Source organism: Miscanthus floridulus, chromosome 17 (genome assembly GCF_019320115.1).
Source record: "Miscanthus floridulus cultivar M001 chromosome 17, ASM1932011v1, whole genome shotgun sequence".
Taxonomy (NCBI): domain Eukaryota; kingdom Viridiplantae; phylum Streptophyta; class Magnoliopsida; order Poales; family Poaceae; genus Miscanthus; species Miscanthus floridulus.
In genome coordinates, this window is record NC_089596.1 from 34626052 (window position 1) to 34649393 (window position 23342).

General features: G+C 41.8%; 2 pseudogenes; both read left to right on the forward strand.

The window, feature by feature from the left end:
• Window positions 1-1244: 1244 nt before the first annotated feature.
• Window positions 1245-5426, forward strand: LOC136515529 (uncharacterized; annotated as a pseudogene).
• A 1278-nt stretch (window positions 5427-6704) lies between these two features.
• Window positions 6705-23342, forward strand: part of LOC136514947 (NAC domain-containing protein 20-like) — a 28564-nt pseudogene continuing 11926 nt past the window's right edge.

Consider the following 23342-nt stretch of genomic DNA (forward strand, 5'->3'; position numbering starts at 1 on the left):
TATATTATGGGCTTGGCCCGTATAATATTTAATAAATCAAATAAAATTCTATGGTACGTAACATTAAGCGTTGTATGGTTTAATATCGTACGAAATTTTGACTGAATGTTGACTCAGCTTATATGGTTGAAAATTATACATGGCGTGGCCAGGTTTTGCCACTTAAATCCACATAATCATATGAGTTTCTCTCCTTGATGGTGGAGACAAATTGATTGCGCCAATTACCGTCCCTTCCGCTTTGTGTCTCCATATATCTGCAGTCCTCCGTCAGTCCTTCTTCCTTCTGTCAGTCCTTCTTCCTTCCGCAACCGCTCCCCAGAGAAACCATATCTCAGCAGCCCTCTGGCTTTCCCGTCCCGTACCTCTGCGCACACGGAGTAGCGGGAGAGCAGGTGCCTCTGGAACCCTCGTCCGCCTGAGAACTTTGCACGGGGTGAGCGGCGATTAGGTTTTTGGGGAGCGATCTGCGACTGCTCGTCCATGTACGTCTTCTTCCTGGTGGTGATCGCTCTCGGAACCTGTCTTCTTCCCGGTGATTGCTTGCGGAACAGCAAAGCGTCTTCTTCCTGGTGACCGTTCGTGGGACTGCACTGCGAACATCTTCCTGCATCGACTGCGGTCCATGACTTCGAGCAACGCACTATGTCGACTAGTGCGAATGGAGCCTCCGATGCCCTCGGCATGAGACCCTCCGCTGGGTACATTCTTATCTCTGCAATTACCGCACTTTGCGTTCTTACTGTATCGATCTGTATGTCATGTCTACATGCTGTAGCATTCATTAGAGATATACACATGCACATATATGCCGTCACGAACCTGTTGATGTTATATTTCTGGATTAAATTAACCATGAAAATACCTAAATTTCTAACAATCCAAAAACCTAATGTTAGGTAATTTTCTATCAGTGGTTTTGTTGCTGCTTTGAAGCCAAATAATTTTGATGGCAAGAATTTCATAATATGGCGTGCCAAGATGGTATTGTGGTTGACTGCGATGAACTGCTATCACGCCGCGCAGGGAAAGCCTGAACAGTTTACTCCTAAGGAGGAGCAAAAGTTCTTGGCTGCCGATAACCTGTTTCGAGGCGCCGTGATTAGTGCACTTCATCCTAAGTATGAGAAAACTACATATCTTGCACATCAGGCAAAGAGTTATGGGATGCTCTTGAGGCAAAGTTTGGAGTTTCTGATGCTGGTAGTGAGCTGTACCTTATAGAGCAGCTGTATGACTACAAAATGGTTGAAAACCGTTCTATAGTCGAACATGCTCATGAGATACAGGCGCTAGCAAAGGAACTAAAATATGTCCCATGTTTGTTGCCCGACAAGTTTGTGGTCGGCGGTATAATCGCTAAGTTGCCACCTTCTTGGAGGGATTTTGCTACTTCTCTAAAACACAATAGACAAGAGTTTAGCGTGGCTGAACTTATTGGATCTCTTGATGTTGAGGAGAGGGCGAGAGCAAAGAACAACCGTGGAAAAGGAGTTGAGTCTTCCGCTGCCAATATGGTGCAGAAGAAAAACTCATTTGCATCTCGTAATAAAAAGAAGAAGAACATGCAAGAGAACAACAATGCAAAGCCTAAGTAGACTGCTCAGTTTAAGAAGAAAAATAACAAGAAATGTGGAGGTTGCTTTGTTTGCGGGAGTGATGAGCATTGGGCAAGTGCATGCCCAGACCACAAATATAAACAAGAAAAGAAATCATCAAATATGGTGATTAGCGAGACTAGAGGAGGAACATCTGGGTATGGTAATTCTTTACCTTTTGTTCTTTCAGTTTGTCTTTTACCTGAGTGGTGGATGGACAGCAGTGCTAATATTCATGTGTGTGCTGATGTTTCTTTGTTTACTTCCTATCAGACCGGTAGGACTGGAGCCTTGCTGATGGGAAACGGTTCACATGCGCGTGTTCTTGGTGCTGGTATGGTCGTTCTGAAGTTTACTTCGAAAAAGACAGTGCTATTAAAAAACGTGCAGCATGTCCCCTCCATCAAGAAGAATCTTGTTAGCGGTTCTCAGATGTGTCGCAATGGCTTTAAAATTGTGCTTGAGTCCAATAAGTGTGTTGTGTCGAGACATAGAACATTTGTTGGAAAAGGTTATGATTGTGGAGGCTTGTTCCGCTTATATTTGCTTGATGATGTGTGTAATAAAGTAGTGAACAATGTTAATATTTCGGATGAGTCGAATATAAGGCATTCACGACTTTGTCACATTAATTTTGGTTGTCTCACGTGGCTTGCAAATTTGAATTTAATTCCGAAATTTAACTTAGTCAAATATTCTAAGTGCCAAGTGTGTGTGCAATCGAAGCAACCGAGCAAGCCTCACAGGCTGCTGAGGCGAGGAACTTGGCACCATTAGAACTCGTTCATTCTGATTTATGCGAAATGAACGGCGAATTGACTAAAGACGGTAGATGATACTTCATGACATTTATAGATGATTGTACTAGATTTTGCTACGTGTATTTATTGAAAACTAAAGATGAAGTGTTGCATTATTTTAAAGTCTATAAAGCTGAGGTAGAAAATCAACTTGAGAAGAAAATCAAGTGTTTGCGGTCCGATCACGGGGGAGAATATTTCTAAAATGAATTTTCTAAGTTTTGCGCGGTGCATGGAATTATTCATAAGAGAACGCCACCATACTCACCACAGTCTAATGGGATTTCAGAGAGAAAGAACCGCACTCTAACTGATTTGGTTAATGCCATGTTAGAGACTGCGGGACTATCTAAGGAATGGTGGGGTCAGGCTATATTGACAGCATGTCATGTCCTGAATAGAGTGCCCACAAAGAACAAAGAAATTACACCATTCTAGGACTTGGGGTTGTTTGGCAAAGGTGAATGTGTCAATAAACAAAAAGCGAAAGCTTAGACCAAAGACTGTTGATTGTGTTTTTCTTAGTTATGCTATTCACAACATGGGTTATAGATTTTAAATTATAAATTCTAGTGTTCCTAATATGGTTGTTGATACAATCATGGAATCTAGAGACACTACATTTTTTTAGAATGAGTTTCCCATAAAAAATGCACCTAGCATGACTGGTCATGAATTTATAATTCCCCATGAGTATAAAAATTTTACTCCGATAGAATAAACTGAGGAACCCTATATGCAAAATCCTAAGGAGGATGACATTATAGTCACTAGAAAAAGTAAGAGACAGAGGACTCCAAAATCTTTTGGTGATGACTATATTATGTACCTTGTGGATGACACACCAACGACCATTGAAGAGGCATATTCCTCTCCTGATGCTGACTTATGGAAGGAAACAGTATGGAGTGAGATGAATTCTGTTATGTCTAATGGAACTTGGAAAATAGTTGATTGTCCCTATGGGTGCAAGCCTATAGGGTGCAAATGGGTATTCAAGAAAAAGCTTAGGCCTGATGGTACTATCGAGAGGTACAAGGCTTGTGGCCAAGGGTTATACTCAAAAGGAAGGTGAGGATTTCTTTGATAATTATTCATCGGTTACCCGATTGACCACAATTCGAGTTTTGCTTTCCCTGGCAGCCTCTTATGGTCTCATCATTTATCAAATGGACGTTAAGACAGCTTTCCTAAACAAAGAGTTAGAGGAGGAGATCTATATGGATCAGCCGGATGGGTTTGTAGCAAATGGTCAAGAAGGCAAGGTGTGTAAATTATTAAAGTCATTATATGGCCTAAAACAAGCTCCTAAGTAGTGGCATGACAAGTTCGACAAAACTCTAACATATGCTGGCTTTGTTGTGAATGAAGCTGACAAATGTGTGTACTATCGGTATGGTGGGGGTGAAGGAGTTATTATGTGCTTATATGTTGATGACATATTGATCTTTGGATCCAGCCTCAAAGTGATTGAGGAGATGAAGGAATTTTTATCTAATAATTTTGAGATGAAAAATTTGGGAGAGGCTGATGTTATTCTTAATATCAAGCTTCTGAGAGAAGGTGATGGTGGGGTAACTCTGTTACAATCCCACTATGTGGAAAAGGTGCTGAGTTGCTTTGGGTTTAGTGACTGTGCACATGCTCCTACACCTTATGACCTGAGTATGCTATTGAGGAAAAATTGGAGAATAGCAAGGGATCAGTTGAGATATTCCCAGATCATTGGTTCGCTCATGTATCTTGCTAGTGCAACAAGGCCTGACATCTCATTTGTTGTGTGCAAGCTGAGCCGGTTTGTGTCAAACCCGGGAGATGATCACTGGCGTGCTCTTGAAAGAGTGATGCGCTATCTAAAAGGCACCATGAGCTATGGTATTCCTTATACCAGACATCCGAAAGTGCTGGAAGGCTATTGTGATGCCAACTGGATCTCTGATGCTGATGAGCTTTATGACACAAGTGGATATGTGTTTTCGCTTGGAGGTGGTGCTGTTTCCTAGAAGTCTTGCAAGCAGACTATCTTAACAAAGTCTACAATGGAAGCAGAACTCATAGCATTAGACACCGCTAGCTCTGAGGCCAAGTGGCTTCGTGATCTCCTTATGGATTTACCAGTTGTTGAAAACCCCATACCAGCTATTTCTATGAACTGTGATAACCAGATTGTGATTACGAAGGTTAACAGTTATAAGGATAACATGAAGTCCACAAGGCATGTTAAGAGACGACTAAAATCTGTCAGAAAATTGAGAAACTCTAGAGTAATAGCGTTGGACTATGTTCACATGTTTAACAATCTGGCAAATCAGTTCACTAAGGATCTGTCACGCAATATGATAGAAAGTGTATCGAGAGAGATGGGTTTGAGACCCACTTAAAATTTACTATAGTGGTAACCTGTTCTATGTGATCGGAGATCCCGTGAAGTAGGATGGTGAAACAAGCTAGTAGTAAATTGTGAGGAAAGATCCTTAGTAAGACTCATTTCTGATGCATATCTTTCCTTTCTGTAAGGCGGGTTGGTTTTGACCTTAATGTGTTCCAAGTGGCTTGCTAAAGGAGAGATGTTGTCCTACAGAACATGTTTTGAGGAACACACCTATATGAGTCAGACTGCTGGTCACAGTCTATGAGATTTGGGTGATCTCTAAATACTCATGAAAGTCACTGGAGTATGACTTATATGCTTCAAATAGAGGGGATGCCTTTTGCAGCCAAGTATCAGCTAAGGACTATAGTGACATTCACCTCACACAAAACTGTCAATTCAAGGCTTAGTCCATTGTTCAGTTGTGACTGAGTGAAACTATTGCTCTAGATGGATGTTCAACTTAACAGTCTCCATCGAAACACTGGTATATAAAAGAAATGTGGTTCTGAGACTACTTTGTTACATACCCTAGAGTTTGGTGGGTATTGTTGGATATATTATTGGCTTGGCCCGTATAATATTTAATAAATCAAATAAAACTCTATGGTACGTAACATTAAGCGTTGTATGGTTTAATACCATACAGGATTTTGACTGAACGTTACTCAGCTTATATGGTTGGAAATTATCCATCTTAATTGAGAAGCCGAGAAAAGGACAAAGTGGTGCCACACGCGCGCGCGTGTTGCCGCCACTGCCGCCGGCCAAGCCAGGCCGTGGCCATGGGCACGGGCGTGGGTCGGGCCATGGCGTGGCGTGGCGTGGTGAGGCAGGCGGCGAGCGGGCGGGCATGGCTAGGTTTTGCCACTTAAATCCACATAATCATGGGAGTTCCTCTCCTTAATGGTGGAGGCGAATTGATTGTGCCAGTTACCATCCCTTTCGCTTTCCATCTCCTAGGATTCTCCGCTGCCTTTCTCCCTTTCCATCGCAGCCATATATCCGCAGTCCTCTGTTGGTCCTTCTTCCTTCCACAACCACTCCTAAGAGAAACCACATCTCAGCAGCCCTCTGGCTTCCCCATCCCGTACCTCTAGGCGCACGGAGTAGCAGGAGAGCAGGTGCCTCTGAAACCCTCGTCCGCCTGAGAACCTTGCACGGGGTGAGCGGTGATTAGGTTTTTGAGGAGCGATCCACGACTGTTCATCCATGTACGTCTTCTTCCTGGTGGTGATCACTCTTGGAATTCATCTTCTTCCCGGTGATTGCTTGCGGAACAGCAAAGCGTCTTCTTCCTAATGACTTTTCATGGGACTGCACTGTGAACATCTTCCTGCATTGACTGCGGTCCATGATTTCAAGCAATGCACTATGTTGACTAGTGCGAATGGAGCCTTTGATGCCCTCAGAATGGGACCCTCCGCTGGGTACATTCTTATCTCTGTAATTACCGCACTTTGCGTTCTTACTGTATCGATCTGTATGTCATGTCTGCATGCAGTAGCATTCATTAGAGATATACACATGCACATATATGCCGTCACGAACTTGCTGGTGTTATATTTCTAGATTAAATTAACCATGAAAATGCCTAAATTTCTAACAAGTCCAATGCTCAGTAGAAACAGACACCATCAAAAAAGATGGGAGCTGGGCACAGGGTAGGAGGCTTTAGAGGAAAGTGGCTCCCGTGGACACGCCTCCTGCCTATTTAAGCTACGCTGCAGTGCTCGACTCACTACACCAGAACAACTCTTCCTGCATTTGTCTTGATCAGCGAGCAAGGGACCAAGACTTACCGGTGGGTCAAGAAGAGTTTGTATGTATGTATGCTTCGTTGTTTTTTTAGTACTATCTACGAATTATTCCTTGCTACTTGATACGGTTGTTGGCGCTTCTTGCATCTAATCTTAGTTCAAGAACAAGAGAACCATGGCAGACCAGCAGCAGCCTTAGCCGAAAGAGATGAACAATGTCCGTGCCGGTGGCCTCAACCAGCCTCCAAGGTTCTGCTTCCGTCCAAGTGACTTTGAGATTGTCAATGACTACCACACGAACAAGGTGTGCAACAGGGACTTCATTTGCGCCCTCGGGGAGGTCGACCTAAATAAGACTGAGCCATGGGACCTCCCGAGTATGTAACAAGCAGCCTTGATCTATAATGTACATACATATATGCCTTGGTATTGTTTGATCCGTGCAATGGATGCATGTTGCTACGCTAGTGATCAAGATGTGGTCTAATATATGGCGCTTAATTTGATCGCATGCTACAGGGGAGGCAAAAATGACCAAGAAAGAGTGGTACTTCTTCTCACAGAAGGACCACAAGTACCCGACGGGGCTAAGGGACAATAAGGTCATGGAAGCTAGTTATTGGAAGGCGATCGGCAAGGACAAGGAGGTATACAAGCACACCAAAGGGGAAGGGGTGGTGAAAGTGCAATCAAGCCTTAATTGTGGGTTTTAGTGATAATGACATCACAATTAGAGAACTAATAAGATTTATTGAGATGACAAGCAGGAAATTTATATTTGAGGATGCTACATGAAACGGAGGAGCCCCCAACTACAAATATTGATGGCTTCAAACTCAAAGGAGGTTTAAATTCTCTTATATATTGAATTTGAGTATAGGAAAAGTCATACTATAAAGGGGGGCACAATGCTTAATCTAATCTATACTACCAAGTACTCAAACATCCACATGCATCCTCAGATTCACAGCCAAGACAGTCTAAACTTTACTATTATCCTTATTGTCTTGTGGGGTACGAGCTCTGACTCGCCCGACCCCTTGGGTACGGGCTTCGGTTCGCCCGACCCCTTGGGTGCGGGCTTCGGTTCACCTGACCCCTAGCTCGCGAGCTCTGGTTCGCCCGACCCCTTGGGTGCAAACTCCGGTTTGCCCGACCCCTTGGTCGTTGGCTCCATCTTGTCTGATCCTTTGGGTCGCGGGCTCCGGCTTACTCGACCCTTTGAGTATAGGCTTCGGTTCACCTGACCCTTTGGTTGCAGGCTCTGTCTCGCCTAACCCTTGGTCACGAGGTCTAGCTCTCCCAAGCCTTTGGTCATGGGCTCTGTCTCATCCGACCCTTTGGGCCACGGGCTCTGGCTCGCCTGACTCTTTGGGTGCGAGCTCCAGTTCGCCCGACCTCTTGGGTGAAATGTCCATTAGGGGCTGGGGGTATATATACCTTATCTTTTTCTCCCCAATGACTATCTATTATTTAAGTGACCATTAGGGCCTAGGGGTATATATATTTTTCCCTTTCTTTCCCAACGGTAGTGAGATACAATAGAAAAACAAACTAACGAACTTGCTCCCTTCTTCCTCACTTTAGCACACTCAAAATAAAGTAGGAGCTCTCTCTCTCTCACTCCATTGTTGACCTCAAGTCCCCAAGCAAATTCATTGATTTCCCTATCAATCCTTGAGGGATAAGGGTCCAAAACTTAATAAGAGAGCATCTCCATTGATTCCTAAACTCTAAAGAACACTTGGTTCACGTCTTAGCCAGCCGTTGTGTTTGTTACTCTTGGAGCTTGGCTCCTAGCCGGCTAGAGTGTTGCCCGTGGAGTTTGCCAACTTATGTGGGAGCCCCAAGAGGTTTGTAACCACTTCTTGTAGTGAGTAAAATCACCCCTCATCTCAAGAGTTCACTCTCTTGACTTGAGAATGAGGTAGGGTTGAAAATCCCTAAGCCTTAGTGGTATACCTCAATAACGTTGACATAGGCAAGCCTTGGTGGCGAGCTGAACCACGAGATAAATCCTTGTGTCATCTTATGCTTGTGTTGATTCACTTGTGTTCTTGTTGTTGTTGACGTGATTTCTAGAATTGAGGCCAATCTACTTGTGTGTGGGGTTCCCACCACTTTCAGCTGTCAATCTATGATCTACCACCCTGTAGAAAGCTAAGAAATTTATCCTATCTAAATTTCGTTGAGTAGATTTTGAACTATGAACTGATCTCTCATGCAGGTGCGACGGTGCCACGCTCACAGAGCGGCAGTGACGCGGGTGAATTTGATTTTAGTTTAAGTTGAATTTTTTAGGCCTATTCACACCCTCATCTAGGCGTACCAGAGATCCTATAAGTGGTATCAGAGCAGGTTACTTCGTGTGCGCTTCACCGCGTGAGGTTTGGAGCCTAGGGGAGGATCCGGTGTCGTGAAGCCCATCAACGTCAATCCAGAGGACGTTTGGCTGCATGACACCGACAGCAGTGAGCTTAGTGCCTCTACAGCGAGCAACTCCACGCTTTCGTAGCTGGAGGCAACCGATGCTGAAAAGCTCAAAATGAAGAAGAAAGAAGAAGAAAAAGAGCAGCTAGAAAAGAGAAAAAGAGAAGAAAGAGAGAAGAAGAAGAAGAAGAAGGAGCAGCAACTGTTAGAAGAGAAGAAAGCAAGAAAAGAAGAAAGAAGACTCAAGAGTGAAGCTAGAAGAAAAAGAAGAGAAGCAAGAAAGAATAAGGAACAAGAAGCAAAAGCCTCCAATGCATCTTCAAGTGAGCTATCTAGCAGCTCCAAAGATGGTGATGATGATGAGTCCTACCAAGTACATAGCAAGAAGGATAAGAAAGGAAAGGATAAGAAGAATGACGACAATAAATATGCCGTCGTATCCTTTAACTATTCTTCTATGTCTATGACTAACCATGATCGCAAGTCTTTTATCAATGTGCCCGTGGGCAAGTTACCTCATTTAGATGGGACTAACTTTGCTAGATGGAAGCACTTGATGAGATCCTATCTTATAGGTCTTCATCCTAAAATTTGGGAGGTTGTTTGCAATGGATTTGAGCCACCTGTTGATCCCAAGAATCCAACCATGGATGAAATGAGAATCATCCACCTCAACGGTCAAGCTACTAGTGTGCTACTTAGTGCCTTGGATGGTGATGAGTACAATAGAGTGATTGGTGTGGATGTTGCCAAGCAAATTTAGGATACTTTGCATCTTGCACATGAAGGAGTTGATAGTGAGAGAGGCAAGAATTGATTCGTTGATGTCCAAGCTCAACCGATTTGTTATCTTGGATGGAGAAGGGCTACAAGAGATGTTTGATAGGTTGATGACAATGGTGGGCAAGATTACAGGCTATGGTTGTGAGGAGCTAGATGATCATAAAGTTGTCAAGATTTTGTTGGAAGCTTATTCACTAAGAAATGAGACCATAGTCATTTTCATTAGAGACAAGAAGAAGTTTGAGTACTTCACACCAAATGATATACTTGAAAGGATCTTGACCTTTGATATGCAAAGAGAAGAAGCAAATAAGAGGAAGAAGATTAGAGAATTGCAAGCAAAGCTAGAAGGCATCAAGATCAACAAGGATGTAGCTCTCAAGGCCAACAAATCAAGCAAGCAAGGCTCTACTAGCAAGTCCAAGATCAACAAGCAAGCTTCAACTAGCAAACTGTGGCAGAACCTCCTAAATTATAGGACCCACATGCACTTCTCACTATCCAACGACCTTTGACAACTATGCATATGTTCCTGGTAACTTAAGAAGTCTGTCGGGTGTCCTCGGGGAACCCCGAATCATCCATGATTTCCGAGCAGGGTCACATTACAGAGTCATTGCAGTATTACAACATTTATTCAAATATATACATTAGACTAAAATAGCAAAAGTCTTATGATAACTTAATTTACAAACCAGTTGTTTCAAACCTTACAAACTAAGTTCGATAATTATTAGAAACCATAGTAGTAGTGGAGTGGTATAATTAACATAAACATAACACACAAAATAAGCATCCTACCCAAGGATCACACATTCACTTATCGTCATCGACAGGAACAATAGTCATGCAGCAAGGTCCAAAACAGACCTGCTCATGAGGCTCACCTACAACAAGGGTCAACGAACCCTGAGTACAAAAGTACTCAACAAGACTTAACTGAAATAAAAATTGAGAAGACTCAGGAATGTAGGCTCAAGGATTCAAGGTATGGCTTTAGCAATACTCAAAGTTCTTCTGCGTAAAAGCTCTTTACAAAATTTTAGTATTTCAACATTTAAACTTCATAAGAACAATATATGAATCTACCATGATCCGTAATGAGATCATGAACTTCATATAAAACTCTTTCTCAAATCCAGCTCTAGTTTCAGTTATTAACTACGATGATGAACAGTGAGTTGAGTCTCCATAACCGAGGAGCAACGATGATTCGAACCGATTATAAACCCAGCTAGGGATTCCAGACCACACGACATATGCAGGTCCCCAACTTACATATATCAACCTACCCTTGGATCTTCTAAAATAAGAACGGCTCCGCGACACCCGAAAATACAGTACTCCACCAATCCAGCCCATTGCCACGTGGGTATACGCTATTCCCGCCATCTCTCCACTCCCAGTGCGCGAGTAGCCATTCTCATAATAAAATAGCCGAGTTAAGGCTTACTGGAGTATGTGGTTAGTACTACAAAGTCTCACCTCATGCAATTCAACAATGGACGGACCTTAATCGACACAGGCGGAAAGAAGCCGCTCACAAGACCTCCATGTCTTGTGGCTCTCACACACCGAGTCCGCTTGGTCTAGATTTATTACTTCACATGCTCATATCTTATGATAACATAAGTGACCAAAGATCCATTTAAAACTCGCAGGTGACAGGTAATCACCCGGCTAAGCATGACTAAGCATAACTAGGCATTTACGAATTAAAACTGGTAACAAGGTAGATATGGAAAAACAAGGTTGGTAATGCACCAATTAGGTTTCCACTTGACTCCTAATCACTCAATGCAATATATAAAAGCAAAAGCGATAAAATTTGTAAAACACAAGGTAGGGTTAAATGCATCCGGGGCTTGCCTTCGTTGACGAAAAAGTTAGGTTCCTGCGACGTTCCACAATTATCCGATCCGACCTCAATAGACGGATTAACTTCCTCCGCAACTTGATTAACTACCACATGTTCACCTTCATTCACTACACGTAATAACAATGCCATGTTTAACATGATGCGGGATACAAAACATGATGCTTGATGATGGATGCAAAATTAACAACTCGAATACAACTTTCCTTCGCGGTACAGTTGCAAGTCAACCTAACTAAACCTTTTTCGTAACACATACATCAATTGCCAAGGATCATTATCAACTAATGACCCAAGGTCATCACTCAATCCAAAATTCAATCAAAACCTAAATCATTAAAGATTACTATTTGCTTTTATGAATTAATTATCTAATTCAAAATTATGAAATAAATCAACTTATTCTAATTGAGCTCACAATTTTTGTAAATGTTCATTACATGATAACTAAGTGGCAAAATAGTTTTCATAATTTTTGGATAAAGGATTAAGCCTAGAAAAATCATGAAAACTCATTTATTAATTAATTGAGCAATTTTTATCACATTGAAAAAGTACTGAAAAATAACATTTCATATTTTTATTAAATAATATACATCACAGAGAGGTCACACAAAAGTTTTCATAATTTTTGGAACTCTAAATAATTCTACGCAAAAATAACAAAAACTATCACTATTCATTCAAATCTACAAAATAGAAAAATTCATTTTGAACGCTGAGTCGCTGACAAGGTGACCCCACATGTCATCTTCAACCTTCGGCGCTGACCACGGCAACGACGCACTGACCGGCGAAATCTCGTCGACGGCGAGGTCACCAGCGACGGTCACGGTACCAACATGTTCACCATGACTAGGCGCATCGATTTGTGGCACTAGCTTAAGCAATTACAGCGAGGATCGAGGTTGACGCCGTCCATGGCGGACGCGACTGCACAGCGGTGCTACGCCAGTGATAGAAGACCGGTAACGGTGAAACAAATGACTCGGGAAGAACCAGGAGCTCACCCCGACCACGTTGAAGGCGATGGACAAGCCGGAGGAACAACGGAGAGGCGGGTCGACGGTCACAGCGATCACGGCGGAGCAAGGATCATCGGTGGCAGTGTTCCGACAACTGTGGTGCACAATACGGTCATGCAACAAGGGATTAAGCACCATGGCATCGAGACAAAGCTGAAACAAGACTCCACAAGGTCAGAGACTCACCACAGAGCTCTGGCCACGGTGAAGCGGGATCACCGGTGACGCTGCCGGCCGCGAGGAAGAAACGTGCGCACAGTGGGTTCCTAGCGGAATCAGGTGACCAAAGCTGGCTGGATGGATGCGCAAGAAGGAGAAGGAGCTGGGACTGGATTAGCTGCAATGGTGGAGGCACTACAGCGACGATGCGGGCTCGCCGAAGTTGAGCTGAGGCGACGGGAAAAACAGAGCAAGGGAAAGGAAGAATGGCGATGGCACCAGGGCTTTATAGAGCGGCCAAGGAAGCAAGAGGAAGACACGTCGCGGCCTGCTCCATGCCAGCGTGAAGCCAAGGGTGGCCACAGGCGCGACTGGAAGCTAGGAGAAGGACGTCGGCGGTGCAGTTAGGCGGCGAGCACTATTCACTATAATTACAGAATTGCCATTCGTTTTAAAATCCAAATTACTCCTAAATTTGTATAACAACTCAAAAAACTCCAAAAATAAAAATTGTTCAAAATTCAAAGTTCTACAACTTTGCTTTTATAACCACCCCCTAATTTGGTATACATTTTGAAATGCAAATTTGAATTCAAATAGGGGACATTTAAAGAATTTCGCCTTTTCAAATTACTTCAAATTTTTCATAACAACTTTGAAAACTCCAAAAGCAAACTTTGTATAACTTGTCAAGCTCTACACTTTTGCTTTTAGGCTCAACCCCAAAATATGCTTAGATTTTGAAATGAGTTTTCAGGGTAAGATTTAAATACTGAAAATTAGGGTTTTCTTGAAAATTCAAATCCAAACCAAATTTTAAACTTGATTCAAACAATACAATTCAACACATACCACATAAAGGTAAACTTGTTTTAGTGTATGCATATAAATTTTTTTACTAAATGCCAAATGCTTTACAATGCATATGATGACATGGTAGGTTTTAGTATTTAAACACCCGAGGTGTTACAATCCTTCCCCCTAAAAGAAATCTCGTCCCGAGATTCAAAGCCATAGGGTAAGTAATGGAAAAGGAAATGTGTCACGCGAACACATACAAAATCTGTCTATAAAACAGCTGAGGTCCCTTTACAAAACACAACTTGTAACAACCGAGCTCAACTAACATTACTCTATATTGATGCAAGAAACTCTAGAAATTTTTCTAGCAAGTAATCTTTGGATTCCCAAGTAGCTTCTTCTTTGGAATGTTGATTCCATTGTATCTTGTAGAACTTGATTGTCCTCCTTCGAGTAACACGGTCTTTCTGATCTAGAACTCGGATAGGATATTCAGAATAGGTCAAATCAGGTTCAAGTTCCACTCCTTCAACCTCAACATTCTGCTCAGGCACTCGGAGACACTTCTTTAATTGAGAAACATGGAACACATCATGCACAGCTGAAAGATGTTTGGGTAGCTTCAAGCGATATGCCACTTTTCCATACCTCTCTAAAATTTGAAATGGCCCAATATATCGAGGTGCCAACTTGCCTTTAACACCAAAATGGTTAACTCCCTTCATTGGTGATACCTTCAGATATACAAAATCTCCCTTTTTAAATACCAATGGTCTATGTCGTTTATCTGCATAATTCTTTTGTCAGGACTGAGCTATCTTCAAATTACTTTGTATTTGCCTAACCTTGTATTTTGTTTCTTTCACAAGGTCAACTCCAAAGAACCTTCTTTCCCCAGGCTCAGACCAACTCAGTGATGTTCTGCATCTACGACCATAGAGTGCTTCAAATGGAGCCATTCTAATGCTCTCCTGATAACTATTGTTGTATGAGAATTCAGCCAAAGGCAAACATTCATCCCACTTATTGGAATAGTTAAGAACACAACATCTTAACATATCTTCAAGTACTTGATTGACCCTTTTAGTCTGACCATCGGTTTGTGGATGATAAGCTGTACTATACAGTAGTTTGGTACCTAACAAAGCATGCAAGTGTTTCCAAAAGCTAGAGACAAACTGTGTACCCTGATCTGACACTATGGTCTTTGGTGCCCCATGTAAACTCATGATTCTTGCTAAATACATCTTGGCATATTGGATAGTAGGATATATACTCTTGACTGGAAGAAAATGTGCTGACTTAGTTAGTCGATCTACAATGACCCATATTGAATCAAAACCTTTTGATGTCTTGGGTAGACCAACAATAAAGTCCATACTAATATCCTCCCACTTCCAAGCTGGGATAGGTAATGGTTGTAACTCTCCAGCTGACCTCAAGTGTATAGCTTTCACCTTTTGACAAGTATCGCACTTGGCTATATACCGGGCAATTTCTATCTTCATTTTGGTCCACCAAAACCTTTGTTTCAAGTCATGGTACATCTTGTTACTTCCTGGATGAATAGATAACCTAGTAGCATGTGCCTCTTCAAGAATTGACTGTCGCAACTCAGGAACCTTTGGTACTACTAAGCGATTCTTGAACCATAACACACCTTCATCATCTACTTTGAAGCATTCCGCTTTCCCATTCTTGATTCTTTCTTTGATATGGGCTATACCCTTGTTTTCTTTCTGAGCAGCAATAATCTAGTCTTGAATAGTGGCTTCAACAGTTATATTGGTCAAACTACCTTGTTGAATTACCTCTATACTCAACTTTTCCATCTCTTGGCATAAAGTCAAACTCATTGTTCTTACTATCAGACAATTGCAATGGCTCTTTCGACTGAGGCCATCTACAACTACATTTGCTTTACCAGGATGGTAATGTACTTCCAAGTCATAATCTTTAATCAATTCTAACCATCTTCTTTGTCGCATGTTCAAATCTGATTGAGTAAAGATATACTTTAAACTCTTGTGGTTTGTATAAATATGGCATGTATTACCAAGCAAGTAATGCCACCAAGTCTTCAGAGCATGAACAACTACTGCTAACTCTAAATCATGAGTGGGATAGTGCTCTTCATGTTGCTTAAGTTGTCTGGAAGCATAGGCAATGACTCGGCCTTCTTGCATCAATACACATCCAATACCAATACTAGAAGCATCACAATAAACATCAAACGACTTCTCGATATCAGGTTGGGCTAATACTGGTGCAGTGGTTAACAGTCTCCTCAAAGTCTAGAAAGCTTCTTCACATTCAGATGACTAGACAAACTTGGCTTGGTTCTTCAACAACCCAGTAATGGACTTGGATACTTTAGAGAAATCTGGAATAAAACGACGGTAATACCCCGCCATTCCCAGAAAACTCCGAACCTTATGAACAGTGGTTGGCGGTTTCCAATCAAGCACATCCTTAACTTTGCTCGGATCAATAGCAACTCCTTCAGCTGATAAGACATGTCCAAGAAACTATACTTCCTTAAGCCAGAAGTCACACTTACCGAATTTGGCATATAATTAATGTTCTCTTAAGCGGGTCAGGACAATTCTGAGATGTTCCGCGTGTTCCTTCTTGTTCTTGGAATAAACTAGGATATCATCAATAAACACCACCACAAACTTGTCTAGCTCAGGCATGAACACTGAATTCATCAGATACATGAAATGAGCTAGGGCATTTGTCAACCCAAAAGACATTACCAAGTATTCATATAATCCATATCTCGTGGTAAATGCCATTTTGGGAATATCTTTAGGCTTAATCTTGATTTGGTGATAGCCTGACCTTAAATCAATCTTGGAGAAAACTTTGGCTTCGGCCAGTTGATCAAAAAGCAAGTCTATCCGAGGTAAGGGATACTTATTCTTAATGGTCACTTCATTCAACGGACGATAGTCAACACATAACCTCAGGGTCTCATCTTTCTTTTTCACAAAAATTGCAGGACATCCCCAAGGTGATGAACTAGGTTGAATAAATCCTTTCTCAATCAACACTTGCAACTGAGTCTTCAACTCGGCTAATTCCTTGGGAGGCATCCTATAAGCTCTTTGAGAGATCGGAGCTATTCTAGGCTTTAACTCTATGTTAAACTGAACATCCCTATCTGGTGGTAGACCGGGTAAATCCTCAGGAAAAACATCAGGGAATTCACAAACTACCGGGATATCCCAAATCTCCTTGACAAAAGTTGCACAAACTCTTTCTACTGATCTCCTTAAGGTTGGAAGTTGGATAAGGAGCTGAGAATTACTATCAGGCAAACTCACCCTTAATGTCCTATTCAAAGCATCTATAACAGCCTTATGCTGATACATCCAATTCATTCCCAAATCTTGATCCTTGAGAATAATCATGGTAGTGGGAAAAATATGCCCACCCAGGTTTATGGGTACCTGGTATACCATTTCCTTAGTACACAGACGTCCCCCGGGCGACTGTATAAAGAAATTTTCCTTTGTTTCCCCAATTGGAATTGCATGCTTTACGACAAAGGTTCTATTGATGAATGAATGAGATGCACCAGAATCAAAAAGCATAACAGCAGGGTGATCGGCGACAGGAAACATACCCATGATCACTGGCTCCCCTTCTGGAATTTCCCCAGCTTGAATATAGAACACCCATCCTATCTTCCTCTCATCTTTACCCTTCTGAGCATTCTGATTGTGGTTCTTGTTCTATGCTTGACCCTATTGTTGATTAGCAGGGGCCTTCTGATAATTTTGATTAGCCTGCTTGGGATACGGACATTCCCTGGAGAAATGACCGGACCTTCCACAATTGTAACATGGATAATTGTGACCCTAGGACGTTGGAGCATTGCCACCAGGAGCATTTGTCTGTTGGGAATTCGGGTAGGTTATAGCAGGATGGACATTTGACTGTTGCCCGGCTTGGAACTATGGTGGATGATAAGGAGGACGATAATGGTTGACTAGATGATAGATTATCTTTTGCCTCTTTTGATTTCCACCAAAAGATCCAGACGGCACACTCTTCTTTTTCTTGATCTCCTTATGCTGCCGATACTTTTCCTCAGAAGCAATTACAATATTCACTGCCTCATGATAAGTAACATTGGCACATGCAGTCATCATTGTCTGTAATTTGGTATTCAGTCCTCTCATGAACCATTTCTTTTTCTTAGCATCTGTATTGACATGTTCAGATGCATACTATAATAGGTGATTGAATCTACCCACATATTGCATAACCGTTTGATCCCCTTGCTTCAAAGCAAGGAACTCATCCAGCTTCATGGCCATCACTCCTTCTAGAATATAATGAGCTCTGAAGGTAGTACGGAACTCAGCCCAAGTTATTGGAATGCTAGCTGGTTGCATAGCCACTAGATTTGCCCACCAGGCACCTGCTGCACCTCTAAGTTGCTGGGCAGCAAACATAGGTTTCTACATCTCTGTGCATGGAATAAGATCAAATTTCTACTCCATGGTCCAAAGCCAATCATCAGCCTCTAGTGGTTCATCTGCCTTAGTGAACACTGGTGGTCTTGTATCTGTAAAATCAACATACGTAGCCTCCTGCCTGTTATGATTACGGCCACGGTTTCCTTGCACCATATTCTGATTACTCTAAGCTATCTCTCGAAGCAATCGAGCATTTTCTACGGTCACATGGACCAGTGCTGCTATAGCATCAGCTAAAGTTGGCGGAACTGGTGGTGGATCAGGAACACCACCCTCTTCATGCGAAGAACCAGGAATATCCGAAGCACGAGTACGAGGCATCCGTTCATAACAAACCAAACTTTACTCACAAGCTTTTATTGAGATATAAAAGAGCTCACTGCAAACACATTACATTGGGTTTACTTATTTAAGCATAAGCCCGCACCTAAACAAGACTACTTAACTTAACTAGATCTCCTATTTTACAACTCTACTCTTCTCCTCGACCACATCAAACCTCGTGATCGGTATCCATTCCAGAAACATTTCCGCCTTCATTATCACTTTCATCAACCATCACTAATTCTTCTGGATCTTCTTCTTCCTCCTCTTCAAGTTCATCATCATCAGCAATGATGACACCAGGGTCCATTGCATCAGCTTGAGGTTCATGATTTGGATCCAGGAGGTTGCTCAGCCTATGGACTTCTTCATGCAAAGTAGTATTATGTTCTTCTAAATCTTCTACATAAAATTCTATCTCATGCGCTCTAGCTCTAGCTACATCTTCCCTATGCCAAGCCTCATTTCTCCCTTCCACCATACGAACTAACGTACGCTCGCAGTTCTTATGAGCGGTGGTGCGACACTTCAATTGATCCTTTAACTTGCCCACCCGGATGGTATCCAAGGCCCTATCTCTAGTAGCCTGAGCTAACTCTATTGAAAGCCTCAGTATCTTTGCCTGGGGATTAGGCCTAGAGCTGCTACTGCTAGCACTATCATTTCTAGGGGCAAGCTGGTGACGAGGAACTCCTTTAGGTCCAACGGACTTACGGGGCGTTACCTTGGTGCGAGCCATACTGTAGGAAGCAAGATTAATCCAATTAAGACCATCAGATCAAAATCTAAAGAGCAGCCAGGATGGATTACATAACTCAACCCAAACTCACTACCCAACCCAGACTCAGGGTGAAGGAAGTAACAAGTGAATTAATCATGATGCATGAATCGTTCTTACGAACAAAAACATCAAAGCTTATAAGGTACATAACCACAGTTATTTTTATATAGGGCATAATAAGATTACTACTCCACCACACAAAGCCTTTTTAATCAATTAAGGAATGGTGAGAATGAAATAAGATAAGCCAGAAGCAATTTGGACCAAATTAACAAGTTATATTTATTTGTCCCAAATCATTTTGAAGTTTTTGTAAAAGAATACAACAAAGACTTTGTAACGATCGCTCTGATACCATTCTGTGGCAGAACCTCCTAAATTATAGGACACACATGCACTTGTCACTGTCCAACGACCTTTGACAACTATGCATATGTTCCTGGTAACTTAAGAAGTCTGTCGGGTGTCCTCGGGGAACCCTGAATCATCCACGATTTCCAAGCAGGATCACATTATAGAGTCATTGTAGTATTACAACATTTATTCAAATATATACATCAGAGTAAAATAGTGGAAGTCTTACGATAACTTAATTTACAAACTAGTTTCAAACCTTATAAACTAAGTTCGATAATTATTACAAACCATAGTAGTAGTGGAGTGGTATAATTAACATAAACATAACACACAAAATAAGCATCCTGCCCAAGGATCACACATTCACCTATCGTCATCAATAGGAACAACAGTCATGCAGCAAGGTCCAAAATAGAACTGCTCATGAGGCTCACCTGCAACAAGGGTCAACGAACCCTGAGTACAAAAGTACTCAACAAGACTTAACCGAAATAAAAACTAAGAAGACTTAGGAATGCAGGCTCAGGGATTCAAGGTATGGCTTTAGCAATACTCAAAGTTCTTTTGCGTAAAAGCTCTTTACAAAATTTTAGTATTTCAACATTTAAACTTCATAAGAACAATATATGAATCTGCCATGATTCGTAATGAGATCATGAACTTCATATCAAACTCATTCTCAAATCTAGCTCCAGTTTCAGTTATTAACTACGATGATGAACAGTGAGTTGAGTCTCCATAACCGAGGAGCAACGATGATTCGAACCAATTATAAACCTAGCTGGCGATTCCATACCACACAACATATGCAGGTCCCCGACTTACATATATCAACCTACCCTTGGATCTTCTAAAATAAGAATGGGTCCGCGCCACCCGAGAATATAGTACTCCACCAATCCAGCCCATTGCCAAGTGGGTACACGCTATTCCCGCCATCTCTCCACTCTTAGTGCGCGAGTAGCCATTCTCGTAATAGAATAGCCGAGTTAAGGCTTACCAGAGTATGTGGTTAGTACTACAAAGTCTCACCTCATGCAATTCAACAACGTACGGACCTTAATCGACACAGGCGAAAAGAAGCTGCTCACAAGACCTCCATGTCTTGTGGCTCTCACACACTGAGTCCGCTCGGTCTAGATTTATTACTTCACATGCTCATATCTTATGATAACATAAGTGACCAAAGATCCATTTAAAACTCGTAGGTGACAGGTAATCACCCGGCTAAGCATGACTAAGCATAACTAGGTATTTACGAATTAAAATTGGTAACAAGGTAGATATGGAAAAACAAGGTTGGTAATGCACCAATTAGGTTTCCACTTGACTCCTAATCACTGAATGCAATATATAAAAGCAAAAGCGATAAAATTTGTAAAACACAAGGTAGGGTTAAATGCATTCGAGGCTTGCCTTCGTTGATGGAAAAGTTAGGTTCCTGCGACGTTCCACAATTAACCAATCCGACCTCAATAGACGGATTAACCTCCTCCGCAACTTGATTAACTACCACGTGTTCACCTTCGTTCACTACACGTAATAACAATGCCATGTTTAACATGATGCGGGATACGAAACATGATGCTTGATGATGGATGCAAAATTAACAACTCGAATACAACTTTCCTTCGCGGTACAGTTGCAAGTCAAACTAACAAAACCTTTTTCGTAACACATACATCAATTGCCAAGGATCATTATCCACTAATGGCCCAAGGTCATCACTCAATCCAAAATTCAATCAAAACCTAAATCATTAAAGATTACTATTTACTTTTACGAATTAATTATTTAATTCAAAATTATGAAATAAATCAACTTATTCTAATTGAGCTCACAATTTTTGTAAATGTTCATTACATGATAACTAAGTGGCAAAACAATTTTCATAATTTTTGGATAAAGGATTAAGCCTAGAAAAATCATGAAAACTCATTTATTAATTAATTGAGCAATTTTTATCACATTCAAAAAGTACTGAAAAACCACATTTCATATTTTTCTTAAATAATATACATCACAGAGAGGTCACACAAAACATTTTATAATTTTTGGAACTCTAAATAATTCTACACAAAAATAACAAAAACTATCACTATTCATTCAAATCTGCAAAATAGAAAAATTCATTTTGAACGCTGAGTCACTGACAAGGTGACCCCACATGTCATCTTCAACCTTCAGCGCTGACCACGGCAATGACGCGCTGACCGGCGAAATCTCGCCGACGGCGAGGTCACCAGTGACGGTCACGGTACCAGCATGTTCACCATGACTAGGCGCATCGATTTGTGGCACTAGCATAAGCAATTACAGTGAGGATCGAGGTTGACGCCGTCCATGGCGGACGCGACTGCACGGCGGCGCTACGACGGCGATAGAAGACTGGTAACGGTGAAACAAATGACTCGGGAAGAACCAGGAGCTCACCCCGACCACGTTGAAGGCGATGGACGAGCCGGAGGAACAACGGAGAGGCGGGTCGACGATCACAGCGATCACGGCAGAGCAAGGATTGTCGGTGGTGATGTTCCGGTGACTGTGGTGCACAAAACGGTCACGCAACAAGGGATTAAACACCACGGCATCGAGACGAAGCTGAAACAAGACTCCACAAGGTCAGAGACTCACCACAGAGCTCTGGCCACGGTGAAGCGGGATCACCGGTGACGCTGCCGGCCGCGAGGAAGAAACGTGCGCACAGCGGGTTCCCGACGGAATCTGGCGACCAAAGCCGACCGCGAGGAAGAAACGCCGGCGGTGCAGTTAGGTGGCGAGCACTGTTCACTATAATTACAGAATTGCCATTCATTTTAAAATCCAAATTACTCCCAAATTTGTATAACAACTTAAAAAACTCCAAAAATAAAAGTTGTTCAAAATTCAAAGTTCTACAACTTTGCTTTTATAACCACCCCCTAATTCAGTCTACATTTTGAAATGCAAATTTGAATTCAAATAGGGGACATTTAAAGAATTTCGCCTTTTCAAATTACTTCAAATTTTTCATAACAACTTTGAAAACGCTAAAAACAAACTTTGTATAACTTGTCAAGCTCTACACTTTTGCTTTTAGGCTCAACCCCAAAATATGCTTAGATTTTGAAATGAGTTTTTAGGGTAGGATTTAAATACTGAAAATCAGGGTTTTCTTGAAAATTCAAATCCAAACCAAATTTTAAACTTGATTCAAACAATACAATTCAACACATACCACATAAAGGTAAACTTGTTTTAGTGTATGCATATAAAAGTTTTTACTAAATGTCAAATGCTTTGCAATGCATATGATGACATGGCAGGTTTTAGTATTTAAACACCCGAGGTGTTACACAAACCCCAAGCAGGCAAGCAAGTTCAATAAAGAGTAGAGACCACCTCATCCTCTAGTGAGAGTGAACATGATGATGACCAATACGAGAAAGTGGATGATGTTGCTCTCTTTATAAGGAGGTATCACAAGGGGCTAAAGAAGCAAGGCTACAAGGTAGTGAAGAGAAGCTTCCCAAACAAGAAAAAGAGGACATGCTACAATTGTGGAAGCACCGATCACTTCATTGCCAAGTGTCCATATGAGATCAAGGACAACAAAAATAAGAAGGACAAGAAAGAGGAGAAGGCTGACCATAGAAAGAGCAAGAAGTACATGAGAGAGGCTCACATTGGGCATGAATGGGACTCAACTAAAGAAAGCTCAAGTGAAGAAGATGAGAAAGTTGCAACCATTGCTATCCATGAGCCATCTTCTTCACCAACATGTCCGATGATGACTACTACTCCCCTC